This window comes from Sebastes fasciatus, chromosome 10 (genome assembly GCF_043250625.1).
Source record: "Sebastes fasciatus isolate fSebFas1 chromosome 10, fSebFas1.pri, whole genome shotgun sequence".
Taxonomy (NCBI): domain Eukaryota; kingdom Metazoa; phylum Chordata; class Actinopteri; order Perciformes; family Sebastidae; genus Sebastes; species Sebastes fasciatus.
This window is the reverse complement of record NC_133804.1, coordinates 23932125-23946070: the sequence shown is the minus strand read 5'-3', so window position 1 is coordinate 23946070 and position 13946 is coordinate 23932125. Positions and strand designations below refer to the sequence as shown.

Here is a 13946-nt window from a genome sequence, read left to right as displayed (position 1 = left end):
TGCAGGATTCAGGAGGCCCAGGAACAGGCCGGGGATTATATGTTGTGTCTGACCTGTTGAGTTGTTGTCACGGGGCCCACAAATTCTAGTGAGGCCCTTTAACCCCATAACTAAAACTGAAAACACACGACTGGAGTCTTCTATCATTCCCAAGCTGACTGACAGGTCTATCAGTCTAAAAGACAAGCAGTTAAATGTGACTCATTGATGTTTTCTGACAGTAATCGTTGTAAAGTAATGTTTGTAACCAAAGGATCTGCATTTAAAATTTGAATATGTGTCTATTCTGCTTTATTCCTCTGTGATTAATCCTTGAATATCACATATAGAGCAGATTTGCAGCATGTTGGCAAAAAAACGTAACGAAGAGCACAGGGAGCAAAAATCGTTTCTAAGAAGGAGCCAGAGGGTGCTGTTGGGCAGGTTTTCATCCAGCGCTCACTGAAAGTCATGTTTTTACTGTCAAAGCTCTGATCCCAACAGATACTCAGTGATGAAAAAAAACTTCTGTTTTAGTCACCTTTCCACAAAGCACATGTGAAACAATAATTAAGATTTTTTACTACTGTGCTTTGACTTCCACAGAAAAGAGATTTTTAGATTTAAGGACATTCTATAATTGATGGAAGTGAACAGATCATTTACTGGTCAGGATCGTCAGAATTGTAGAATAGAGTTTTGAATCCAGGCTTTTATCACTTATTCCAAACACCACCAGACAGGTGGATTACACGTCAATGTGATGAACTGAAAATCCATACAGGGTATTTTTCTCTCTGGGAGAGGAAAGGCTCCAGCCTGAAGGCGGTTGAATAAAATGAACCGCAGAAAGTCGATGAAGAGCTCAGCATGACAGCCTTTGGGAAGTTATTATTATCAGCCTTCATGAACAAAGTCAGAGTTTTAAAGTATTATACCTCTGTTTCTATATCATATTTTTGGCTATATAGGGACAGGATGTCCCAGAGGTTAAATGTTCTCTATGATATCTAGAGCATTAATATAGCAGCAAACAACTAATGTCTATGTAAAGATATAGAGGAATAACTGAGCAGAGAGTGAATTTACTCTCCCTCTCTGTGTGTTGTAATCCGAGTTTGTCCATGTTTTGTTGACATAGCCAGGCTAGCCGGGCATGCATGTTAGTGCATGTGAGCATGCCCCATGGGCTAGCTCACGGGCACCGCTCTGCAGTGCGCATACGGCGGTTAATAATAATAACTTTATTTACAGCTGATAACGCCGTCCCGACTGACGGCACCGTTGAAGAAAGCGTAGCACCTACCCTCCAGTTCCCCCTCAGGTTAACACTTTTAGCTCTGTCAGCACTGTTGCCATACTTTTCATTGTTAGCACTGTTAGCTGCGAGCTGCCGGCTCAGCCGTCGCCATGTGGAGAGCCGTGCGGAGGCAATAGAAATGCTCCCAATCTCACATTTTAGCACCTTTAAGGCACTGACCATGAAACTCAACATCGCTAGTTCTGACCACAGTTTAGGCAATAAAACATGTATGCCTCAAGCAAACGGTGGCACAGGTTTATGTGAATTTGTTTAATGACAAAAAATAAAGCATTTGATGGCATAACAAAAGGTCTCAGTAATACTGCAAATTGTTGCTTGTATAAGAATAGTTTCTGAGGGATATAACTGCATGGTTTCTGGAAAAATACATGAGGCTAGTTGGCATAATGGGTCAGAAAATGCACACAAGAAATTGAAAGGTATGTTAAAATTGAGCATCACCTTTGTTTGTCAAATCTGCAGCACAGTTTTACTGAACCCCATCCTGATGAGTTATATAAATTGTGTTTCAATACACAACATGCGGGCACATTTTTTGCTCACAATAAACAAAAAAAAGACCCTTTATCTGTGAATGCCGGTGCTTTTTTCTGTCCTTGCCACTACCGTGCACCTGATACTGTTCAAGATTTCTTTGTATGTAAAATATTGTATAAATCACTTGGAAAGGTGACAAATGCACAGTGGGAAAACTGGTCTTAGAACTGGTCTCAGTGCAAACACACTGAGTTCAAGCTGGACAATCTTGTCAAATGGCCAATAATTATTTTTTATTTTTTTTTAGACTGAATAATGAAACAAATTTAAAGAAAGATCCAGTAAATCAGCACTAAAATGTCTTCACATACAGTAATACCAAAACATATTTCCTCTAGCCGTAATAGAATTCTGTGACTAGTGAAGTCTGTTTAAATCCCCTAAACTGCTGCAGCATCTGTCACAGTAAACAAGAAATACTGCCAATGTCCCCTTGAGTAAGGCACTTAACCTTTGTCAGTGCATGGCTGCGGTTGAGCACAGCAGGTGGATTTGCAAGTGTGTGTGTGTTTGTGAAGGAGGGAAATGCCTCGGAGATAAACTACAGCAAATCTGACAGCTGAGCCAAGAGGATGTCCTGACCTTTTCTAACATTTGCGTACAGCCAAGTGGTCAGGTCAGCTGTCAGTCTGCCGTGCGTCGGCTCACGGAGCTGCACGTTCACATCCGACCAGCAGATGGCAAGAGTGCACTGCTCTGAGAGCGGCCGACTTCCTGTGCTGAAGGATGTGGGCACAGTGCCTGACTGCCAACTCAGGCATTATCTCAGCCCAGTTTGATTCCATTACACAGGCAGAGGAGGAAAATAAGGCTGACTCACAGTGCTGCTACTCTCCCAGTCGAAGAATTAAGAGTTCTCCAAGACTGAATAAGATCGGGCTCCACTAAATCTTTACTTAGTGCCTCATGGCCTCTTAAAGATGATAATCACAGGCTGGCTGAAATTCATTAATAGAAGGTCATGGCTGCTTTGTGCAGAAACCTGTCTGCAGTAATCATATTGGTTCTGGAAAAAGCTTCTGCTATACTGAGTTTTGTTAATCAGCTTGTTCAACCTTAGTTCACTGTTTTTGTCTCCAGTGAATTGAGTGTCCTGGCTTTTTATCATCTTACGCAGATGATTCAGGGCTCTGCTGATGTAATTTCTCACTACCGTGTGTGTGAGGGCTTTAACATGAGGTCCAGCACTCACTGAGGTGAATGACAACTGGGTGTATGTGCAGAGAAAAAGACTGAGAAATGAAGAGAAACCTCCAGAATAGTCAAACTGCATGGACAAATAATACCTTTTCCTGCCCAGGGTAAAATAGACATTTGTTTTGTCTACTTGTGTGGAAATTTGTCTTTGGCTTCACAGACACGCACATTTAAAAGCTTTCTTTGCCATTGGTTAAATTACATGAGATAAAGAAAAAAATGATTAGGCAATCGCTTAAGTGGGCCAAGCGGTTGGGATGGAAGTGCTAAAATATAAAATAAAATAAAATCCAGTACATAACATAGGCTATGCAACTGGAGTTACGCAACAAAAATATTTATTTAACCCAAACCACGATCTTTTACTAAACCTAACCAAGTAGTTTTGTTGCCTAAACATAAGTGACCTGACCAAGCGTCTGTATGTGACGAATGAGAACGGGTTGGGTCGTATGTGGCTGTTTTGGGTAAATAAATGAAGCAAGGTGAATATTTGCTTTGCCATCTGTCTGAACACACCTTAAGCAGGCAACACATTCAGATGCATTTGGTTAATAGAAAAACTAAAGAACTTACTGTCCATGTTTTTAGCTTGCACTTGTCTTTAGCCTCTCTGAGGGTTAAAGCTCAAAGTATTGATACACAGGGATTAGCCTACTCTCGATCTGAAGAGCTTAGTATTTTGTATTTTATTCATATTCGTTGTCATTCCCTATAAAGTTACTAGGTATAGAATATCTTATAAGATATGGCAGTACCGTAATTATAGATGAGTTATATATTATGTTCTTCCGCACTTTAATCCCAAGAATTCATTCAGCCTATTCTTCATATACACTGTTTCTTCCCTCACTTGCAATCCATGTCTAAAATTGCCCACTAGATAAATTCCATTATTATGCATCATTATCAACCACCACACATGAACAGCATTCCACTAAGCGGACGGCTTACTGCTTTAAAAAGTCATCAGCCAACAAGTGGTCTCTAGTGGAGGAAACTGGTTCTTAGAGCCAAATTACAACTTGACAAACATAGAAAAGTACCTGCCTCAGAGTGGCATTAACTGGCATTAGCATTAGCTGGGTGAGGAACCAACCTACCTACAGTACACTATGTTACAACAACGTGTTTTTCACACAACGGTTCGTATGATATCTTATGAAAAATGTTTTCCTCCTTTTTCGTTCGTTTTCCTGTGAATGTCCAGCAACACGTATCAATCTCCACTTTAAATGCATACAGTATTTTCAAAATAAACTTCCGTCTTCACAGTAAACAACTTCCTTAGGTTTAGGCAACAAAACTACTTGGTTAGGTTTAGGAAAAGATTGTGGTTTGGCTTAAAATAACTTAAGTATGTAACTTACGTGACAAATAAATCAACATTAATTGATTCTGGTTTCACACGGGACACGAACGCCGGTCTCCTGGGAAAAGTCCGGTATTTTTTGACCCACTCATCCACCCGACCTCTTTCCTACGCGGCGTTCAACGCTATTCATATTTCCTGGCTCACAATTACGTTCAATACACAAAAATTGATTTTGTGGGATATACACAAATTACATTGCATTACTTTTCCTATAGTATAGCTTCGAACAGTGTTTGAGACCAGCCTGTTTACAATGATGGTCTGCGTGTCTGCTGAACATTTTGTACAGAAAATGCGGTCCAAAGGTCATCAAAAATAATAAATAATTAAATAATAATAATAAAATAAAACTTAATTAAAACTAAAGTAAGTCAGAAAATAAAGAATCAAACAGGTGAAAAACAATAAATGATCAAAAAAAGACCAGGACAAATAAAAAACAAAGCTCAATAGTACATTCTTTCCCTGACTGTCAGGGTGAGGTCACCAAATACTTTCCATCCTTAAAACAGTTATGGCAAGAATACACTGTATGATTAGAAACAGATACCCAGATCTACTGCTGCCCTTGATTAATCTCAGTGTGTCAGCCCATACATTAATCTTCAGTCTTCGTGGCTCTTTACGGGCCAGCATCTGTACAGCTGCACATGGAGAGAAGCCCATGTCACATTCAATAACGCTGCGGTGACTTCTCCCTCTTTCCTGCACAATGCTCCACCGCGCTATGCTGTCATTATTGACACCCTGTCACGTTACGTCAACTCTACAGTTTAACATTATGGGCTAATGTGGTTGTGTATGTGAGGGGGCGTCAAGCTGTGCCAGTCCCCGAGTGAAATAACGTCCATGACTCATTGTTTCCTCTGCCAGTTTCTCTCTGACTAATATCTGACATTAGGAAGTTGGTAGCAAGATTGCTTCCTATTGGTGCAATCAGAGCGCTGTGAAATATTCTTCCCCTTTTGACCGGTTTACTGAGGAGCCATATTGTATGGGATAACTTGAATAACATCTCATATAGCTGTGTAAATACAGCGCTGGAGGTTCAGGTTTACATACTGAGAGTGAGGTCCCTTGAGTCCCTGAACAGCTGGCTTGCATAACAATAAAATTCACATGTGAATCACTGAGAAAATGAACTTTTGGAGTTTGCTGATATCTGCCAAACAGAATAATAGACTTCACTATATCAAGTAAAAAGAACAGGTGTCAGAGCTGCACTGGGAATAATAGAATGACAATATTGTCATTGTTTGTTTGAATCACATCACATCCAGTACACTATAGAAACAGGCAATTCGGGACAGTTTTAAGCTGAATGCTAACTACAACAATGGTAAAATCTTGTTTTTACTGACCTCTAGTGGTTTAACTTTTCCCCTTGCTGCATGGATGTAGAAGTGTACCCAGGGTGTGTTGGTACACTGTGACAACACTGTGGTTACAGGTGCAAAAGAGAAGATCACACCTAACCAGAGAGGTGAAATTGAATTGAAACTTTCAACCAGAGAGGGCAGTAAAACACTGCTTTTCAGCCTGGCGTTAAGTTGCTCTTTAATATTTTCCTACAACCAGCCATCAGTGTGGCAACCTGTGCCCCTTTGCTAGCCCTTTGTGCCCCAGGTGAAAGACATTTAGACAAGAGCAACAGGGTTGTACATTCTATGGCTTTCCTGGGAATCCTAAATGATTCAAAGAACGAGGGTTAATAGGTGTGTGATGTTTCCACCGTGCTTCTAATGTTCCCTTATTGGACTGTGGAAATGCATTGTGGGTATTCTGAGTGATGGCCACAATATGCTTAGTAATTACCTTTAAGTGGTTTGGCCAAATAAAAACAGCCCAGATCAGACTTTGACCCTGTAAGTTTAACTGCAGCGATTTAAACCACGGACCTCCAGGACTTTTAAATCCACAGTCCCTTTAATGAAGCCAAACCCTGAAGGAAATGGTTGTAACGGATCCAATATGTGTAATTACAAGCCATATTTCTAAACTTAATGGATAGTGTCAAAGCTTAATGAAACAAGCCATCTTACTTTCTTAAGAAATTACTTTTATCGTTAAGCCAGCGTGTCTTTCAGGCGGCCCTGACACCTACATCGTTTGTCAAGCCGTATTGATTGCGTGTCCGTCCGCAACCAGCATCTGATGACGCCTGAAGAGACAAGAAGTGTCGCCACCTTCCTTGTGACCTCTCTACGGGGAGGCGAGGTGTCGACCTGTCACTTTGCGCCATGCGCCTGTCATTATGTCTGAGTGGGAAACTGCCACACGTCTGCTGGTCTGACCAGCTCTGCAGTGGTTCAGAGGCTTCAGGGAATAAGTCATTTCAGTCCACCAAATGGATTTCTATAATAGAATTTTCAAGGGCAGGGGAATATTGAATAAAGCTTGCTGCGGTACGAGTGTTTGATGTGAGCTGATCACAACTCAGCAATATGAAGAGTTCTAGCTTGCCCAGTCTAATGAAAGACACTGAAATGAGCACAATGTCTTAAAATACAAATCATACAATATATGCTCTGTGCATGCCAAGTATGAGGAGTACTTTTTCCTACCAGCAAAGATAATACAGTAGCAAGGGGGTTATTTGAGGCGTGCTGGGGTCCAGAAGCAGAAGTTCTGCATTTTCTTGGATTCAGTGAATATGAAATTCTCCCAGTTAAATTATTAGTACAAAACATGAGCAACCTCGTAAGAAAATATGTGGTTCTTTGCACTTACAAAACAGAAGGAAAGAAGTCAAGTACAACTCCCACGAAGATCTTGAACATCCAATCACAGAGCTTAAAGTTGTGTTGTGTGTGCCATGCCGTATAATACATTCAGCAATTTATATCAGTTCACTTATACAATATTGGGTTAATATTGATCATAAATACAGTTATGGGGATAACGTAGCAGCTAGGTGGCTAACGCTAGCAAGCTGTGGCCGTGCTCTGTTCGTGATTGGCTCGGGCGTGTGTGTGGGCGAGACCTCAACACCGCGGCTCCAGCTCCCTGATCACTACTGCGCAGACTCTGGCTCCAAATGACGTCAAAATCTCTAGGTTTCGTTAACTGTAGTTTTCTGCATGCTGAGTGCATAATTACAAGTTCCTAATATTTCTAAACATAAAGTAAATGAAACTAATTTGCATGTTGCTCTCTCTTAAAGGAACAGTGTGTAACACCTGAAACTAAGAATTGTGTTTTCGTTAGCCTAGAATGAGCCCTTAATATCTACATAGGGAGCGGGTCCTCTTCACGGAGTCCACGATGTTTCTACAGTAGCCCAAAACAGACGAACCAAAGACTGGCTCTAGAGAGAGACTTTCACGTTTTTTTACGTTACCTGAAGGCCACCAGTTCTCCGACATGCTCATGAAACTGCGGTAACGTGAGCTGCAGAGTGCAAAACCGTGGTACCGCCAGCCGCCGTCTGACTTCCGTTGCTCCTAAAGTAGTGTTATTATGGTAAGGATGGCCTCTGAGCGAGGCGAGTTTTGCACTCGTCAGCTCACGTTACCGCAGTGTTGGAAAGGGAGGAGTGAGCGGAGGGAAACTCAGTTGGTTGCAATCTGTAACCACACCACTAGATGCCACCAAATCCTACACACTGTACCTTTAATACAGTAAACCTCACCCATGTGATAGATAAGTGAGATAAAAACGGGTAATTTCAATTTCATTTTTGTTGATTATCTTTCCAGTTCATAAATAATTTATAGTCATCTAGACAAATATTAGTTTACACAGTTAAAATTTACATAAATTTCTTACTTATGGACGTCTCTGGTGTCGAATACATCTGTTTGGAGACATTTCTGTTCCTTTTAACTGCTGAAAACACGCTCTTATTTAAGATTATTAATTAGACAAGAAATAGATTTATTTCAATAACCCGGAGAGTCTCATTGTTAAGATTGAAGGCCGCTCCCTGACTCAGGAAATAATCTTTCTGGTGAGCTCAGACGTGAGTTTTTTTTAATTACCTTAATGCACATCCAGACGGAAGACAAAGCCTTGACTGTGCAGTCTCTCCTGGTGTGTTTAGGAGAGTGAGTAGGAGGAGGAACAGATTGTATAAATATGGAGTAATCCAGCGGTAACTGGTGCTCAGCAGTATATCAGACCAGTGTACTCAGAGCCGTACAGTGTATGATCAGTTGGCGTAAAACACATCCAGCCTGCGGTCACACCAGTTACAATTATCTTTGTCCATTTTTAAAGGTTTCGAACACAAATTAGGAAACTCACTCGTCACGACAGACATAAAGTCCATTCACTCAACCGCCTATTGCCAGCATACTCCTTGACTAAAGAAAATGACATGAGCGACTTTGACACCAGTCTTTATATCACTTGCACAGAAAAAGAGACACTTTTCCGGGCACATCATCGCATGTCGGCCCGAATCACTTTCCTCTCACTCCATTTGCTGCCGCGCTTGGATCAGCTCCCCATCTTGACACTTGCTAATGTCCCCGCTATCCTCACAGAGGCTGCTCTCCTTCGGTGAGGGGAGGATTTTTCCCCCCCTTAGGCACACGGTAATGGCTGCTCTCCAGCTTGTGTCAGCCGCTGAAGTGAGGACCCTCTGGCTGCTGTAGTGTCGGTGTCGGCCCGAGTTAGCTGGGTCTTCAGAAGGGAGCAGAGGGCTTGTCCTCTTGCCTCTCTGGGGCTACACAAGGTGCTGCAGTCTGTGTTTAACAGAGTGCTGTGCCCTCTGCTCTGCACGCTTTATCACACACTGCTCAGCAGGCTTGTTCTGCTGCAATGTCTGTACAGCCCTGTTTATTGGTGCAATATCTGACACCTTTCAGCTACAGGAATTCCGGTTCTACTACACACGATCCATTATTGTTGTCATCTCAGTCGCAGGTGGAATGAGTAATTGCAGATGCTAACTTAAAATCAACCCAGACATTTCTATTTCCAATCATTTTTATCTTGCAATGCAAAAACGAGAGTTAAATTTCAACTAAAACATGTTGAAAAAAAAGCTTCCAGATTCTTTATTTGATGGATTTTATAGGAATGTTTTTTGCTGAGTGATATATTCTAAAATATTTCCTGTTACTACAAGCTACTAGACAAGAAATTATGAATATTAAACCAAAATGGGTGTCTTTTTCAAGTCAGTGGTAATACACTCCTGATAATACAAAAATGAAATGTTATAACATTTTTCTCATCCTGAGGCTTTATGACTCAAAGTATCGTGAGGCATATCAAGCAGGTCGTCAAGGACAGTTGATTACTAGCTAGCCACAGCTAACATCTGTACAGCTGGTACATTCACACGAATAACGCAAGCTGAACATTTTCTTTGCATTCAGTCTGAACACACTAGCAACTGTTGCAAGTACTGCTGCTGAGGTTTACCTGCAGTTTAAAACTCCTTACAACCTGATTTCGGTTCGGTGGTTAAACTGTTGACTTGCTCTATGTTTGAGGTCAGCGTTGCCAGGTGGGAAATGTTAAGGCCATAAACTTTATTAAATAAATAACTGGGCTTACTGGTGCGTTCAAAGCTATCTCTCGTGCAAACTCTCTTCAAATGAGCGTTGAACAGTCATTCTCTTGAGTCGCATTCATCAACATCATAGTCTACACCAAGCATGACTGGCTGGAAAGAGGTCACATGAGAAGAGATGCATGAACATAGATGTAGGATTCATCCGGAAATGATTTGAAATGAGATAGTGCAGACTATAACCACACTATGAATTGTAAGCGTCACAAAATGGTCAAATTATTGTACATTATGGAACTTTTGGTCATTATGGAACATGCATCATACAGCAGTGGAGCCTTTGAGTCAAAATATACGTATAACTGCTGGTCCAAAAAAGCTAAATGTATACCTTTCTTATTTTATGCTTGACCACTTCTCTGTTGGTGGCTGCCTACACTTTGCCCTGCAGCTGTACTCTGTGATGTGCTGCTGAATCACCCACAGCTTCAGACTGCTGAGTGTACTGTATGTGGAGTGAAATACAATGTATGATGCTTCGGTTTCACACCGTCTCATTGCACACTGTTGTCTCTATATCATCTCAGTATGTACTAACCTTGTCCAAATATTCATAATATGTGACAATCAAAAGTATTCTAAGACGCATAAGTCTCATACTAAGTCTGGACAATAATTCAATATTATCATTTACTGTCTGCAATACATACTCACTCCCAACTGATCAAATACTGTAGCTTGATCAGTGGGCCCTACACTTCCAAACTATGACGCTCTACAGTAGCTATCCTCTAGCATCACTTTTCAACGGCGTGTCAGTTTGGTCTGTTTCCGCTCGTTACATGCACACAGTCTCTTTTCAAAATAAACTTCCAACGTAGGTTTACTTAGTTTTTAGGGTTACTTACGCAACAAAACTATGTGGTTAGGTTTAGGAAAAGGTTGTGGCTTGTGTTAAAATAAGTATGCTAAATAACTACATATTATGTAACTATTTAAGTACGAAAGTTACGTAACAAAACTGTGGTAAAATCTTGACCCAAAGGACTAAAATTTAGGATATCTTGGCCTCTGCTGCTTCGGGGTTAGGTTTAGGCAATACTAAAGCACTGGAGTACTCTTTCATAACATAACAATGGAACACAAGTCACTGAAATGAACAAATTAATCAATTTGCCTGTTGTATTTGTGATTTTACATATTATTTTGCCATATATTGATATAATTGGAGGGCGGCTGTGGCTCAGAGGGTAGAGCAGGTTGTCCACCAATCGGAAGATCGGTGGTTCGATCCCCGGCTGCTCCGGGTCACATGTCGATGTGTCCTTGAGCAAGACACTTAACCCCAAATTGCTCCCGGAGGCATAGCCATCGGTGTGTGAATGAGTATTTAGATTAAATCCTGATGGGCAAAGTTGGCACCTTAGTAGCCTCTGCCATCAGTGTATGAATGTGTGTGTGAATGGGTGAATACTGACATGTAGTGTAAAGCGCTTTGAGTGGTCGGAAGACTAGAAAAGCGCTATATAAGTCCAAGTCCATTTACCATTTACCATCTCAAAAAAAAATTCTCAATCGCATAGCCCAATGCTAATATCCCAGCCACCAGGATCTTTTATTTATATAACCTACTTTTAATTTCCTTTACTCTGTCCACTTTTAATTCATTGCACGTATGCAGAGTCAAGTCACAGTTTTGCACATCTGCTTAAGAGTTTAGACACTGTAGAAAAGTGGCCAAGGGGTTGTTTTGATAAGTGATATTGCGCGGAGTTAATGATCTCATATAGCGATCAGTTGCTCATGGTTTAACCTGCAGTCATGAGGTGGCAAAAAACTGATGGCGCTCCATTTTTAACTGGAAGGTAATACCTGCTCTTATATTGTTATAAAAGCACTTTGAAACACTAAATCTTCTAGACTTTAAGAGCACTAACGGCTAGCTCTGTCTCACTATGTTTTATGTGATCCCTATAACCAAAAACTGTATGTTAATGAGGTGTATTAGTATGCTCAGTCAGATTTCCTAGAAGAGTTCAAAGACAAAGAACCCCAATCCATCAGTATGCATTATGAACTACTGCTCAGCCGCCTTCCCAGGCGAAGACACTGAGTTCAGCCGGGGATTGTTTATGAATGTTTTATATCACTTTATAGTACAATGAATATTTCCTGAACCGGACCCGTGTGCTCAGGATAAAGGGTGTCTCGCACAGTCAATTAAAAGAGAGAAAACGTAGCGAGGCAGACTGCCTGGGGTTTAAATCAAAAAATTGAAAAGTGGTAATTTTTCCAAGAGAAGTAATTTTTTGAGTCAAGAGAAGTTCAGTTGCTTTAAAACTTTGGAGATTTAGTGCAGTTTCTCCAACCATGCCACCCTGTCAGTGGGATTATTTTACTGTTTTCTATCAATATTTATAAAATATTGGGTCACACCCATATTGTGAAGGCATAGTGATACAACTGCAACTCATAAATATACCACATCTTATGCAACGCATTATCCATAATCCAGTTTAGTCTCTCGGAGTTGGCCTTTTGTGGGCCTTTTGCTCTTTTTTCTGTTGAAAGACATCTCTTTGTTGTGTGGAAGGTCCGGCTCCTCATGTGATTGCTCTAAATAGAGCAACATGATACACTCCTACACTTTTCTGCACTTTGACAAAACATAAAGAACTAATCACACACAAGCTATCGCCCATAATTGCTGCCCACAACTACTGCACACATCCTCTGGTGCTGCAGATGCCCGCATTGTAAACAGAGCTCTGCCTTTGTGGACGGCCCTGTGCTGCTTTGTGGGATTGGATCAGTGCCATGCGGTAATGGAACAGGAGAGTCAAAGACCACTCCTGTCGTCTGCAAGGTCTTTGTTCCTGCTATTGTCAGCAAATGCCTGCCGATGATGCGGGGGCCACATGCAGTAATCATTTCTGTCTCTCAAGGGCACGACATTGTGGCATTTCACTTCGAATGAAGATCATTTTTTTCGTCTTGGTTCAATATTTGTCATGCGGACTGTCAGCACGGTGGCACAGCACAGGCCATACCTCACAGAGAGATTATTGTTCCCAGGAGGAGGAATGGAAGGTCCTGACACCAGGTTGGGAACCACTGCGCTAAGTAACTAGACTGTATAAAAGAAGTGGACGTAGTCACCGTGACCGTGGATTGTGATCTGCGGTTTTGAAGCCTCGAGTTCAGCATTTTACATGTTTTAAATGGGGAATATCAACTTCTGCCCTCCAAGAGGCGATTCAGAGTCCCTCTTTTTAACCGCATCAGGCGATTCTACATTTAACCGCATCAGGCTAAAGAACGCTCTTGTCCATCAGTCCATTTTGTTGCTAAATAATAATTAATGTGCTGCTAAAGACATGTAATTCCAGAGGACAGATGGTAATTTTGTAATGTGTTATGTATGAATAATTGTGATGTGTTTTGTTTTTTTGTCTGTCTGTTTATGGTAACAGTATGTCTATTGTATGTGTACTTTTTTTCAAACTGAGCTGCCTGTGGATGCAAAATGAATTTCAGTGCAAACTGACAATAAAGTTGTATCGTATCATATCGTGTCGTATTTTGGCCGTTACCGTCTTGGATTTTTGGCAACCAGAGGTGACATGAGAGGGTGGAGCTAAGTGCAACCGAATGCTGAATAAGACAATTTTAGGCAACCAAAATGTTCCATTTAACTGTCATGAACTGAAAACACACTGTGAAAGGGTTAAATTTCTAAGACAAAAATGCAGATAACTCCCAAACCGGACAACGCCGCGGTAGCGACCTATCAATCACAAGGTAGCCACGCCCTAAAGCGTACCCTGCTTTTTGGTCTATTTGACTCTCGGAGAAGACTTGAAACTAGCGATTGAGACCATAAAGAAGCCATCACCAACTAGCTCCTTTCATCCCAAAGAAGCAGTGGCTTTACTCTGACGTCCTTTCAGACGTCATCCTTTCTGTAAGGATGGGCCCAGAACCCTTCCAATGAAGCTCATTTTTGGAGTGGCCTTTGGGAGTCGCCCCCTGCTGGCTATTAGAACACATGCAAGTTGAAGGCATTTCCG

The 13946-nt window shown here is 41.3% G+C and overlaps 1 long non-coding RNA gene across 1 annotated transcript in view; it reads left to right on the top strand.

Annotated features, from left to right (window-relative positions):
* Positions 1-13374, top strand: part of LOC141775575 (uncharacterized) — a 99984-nt gene extending 86610 nt beyond the window's left edge. The window contains exon 5 of the long non-coding RNA XR_012595623.1: positions 12952-13374. This is a non-coding gene — a long non-coding RNA (uncharacterized LOC141775575). The remainder of the gene's footprint in view (positions 1-12951) is intronic.
* The last annotated feature ends 572 nt before the right edge of the window (positions 13375-13946 follow it).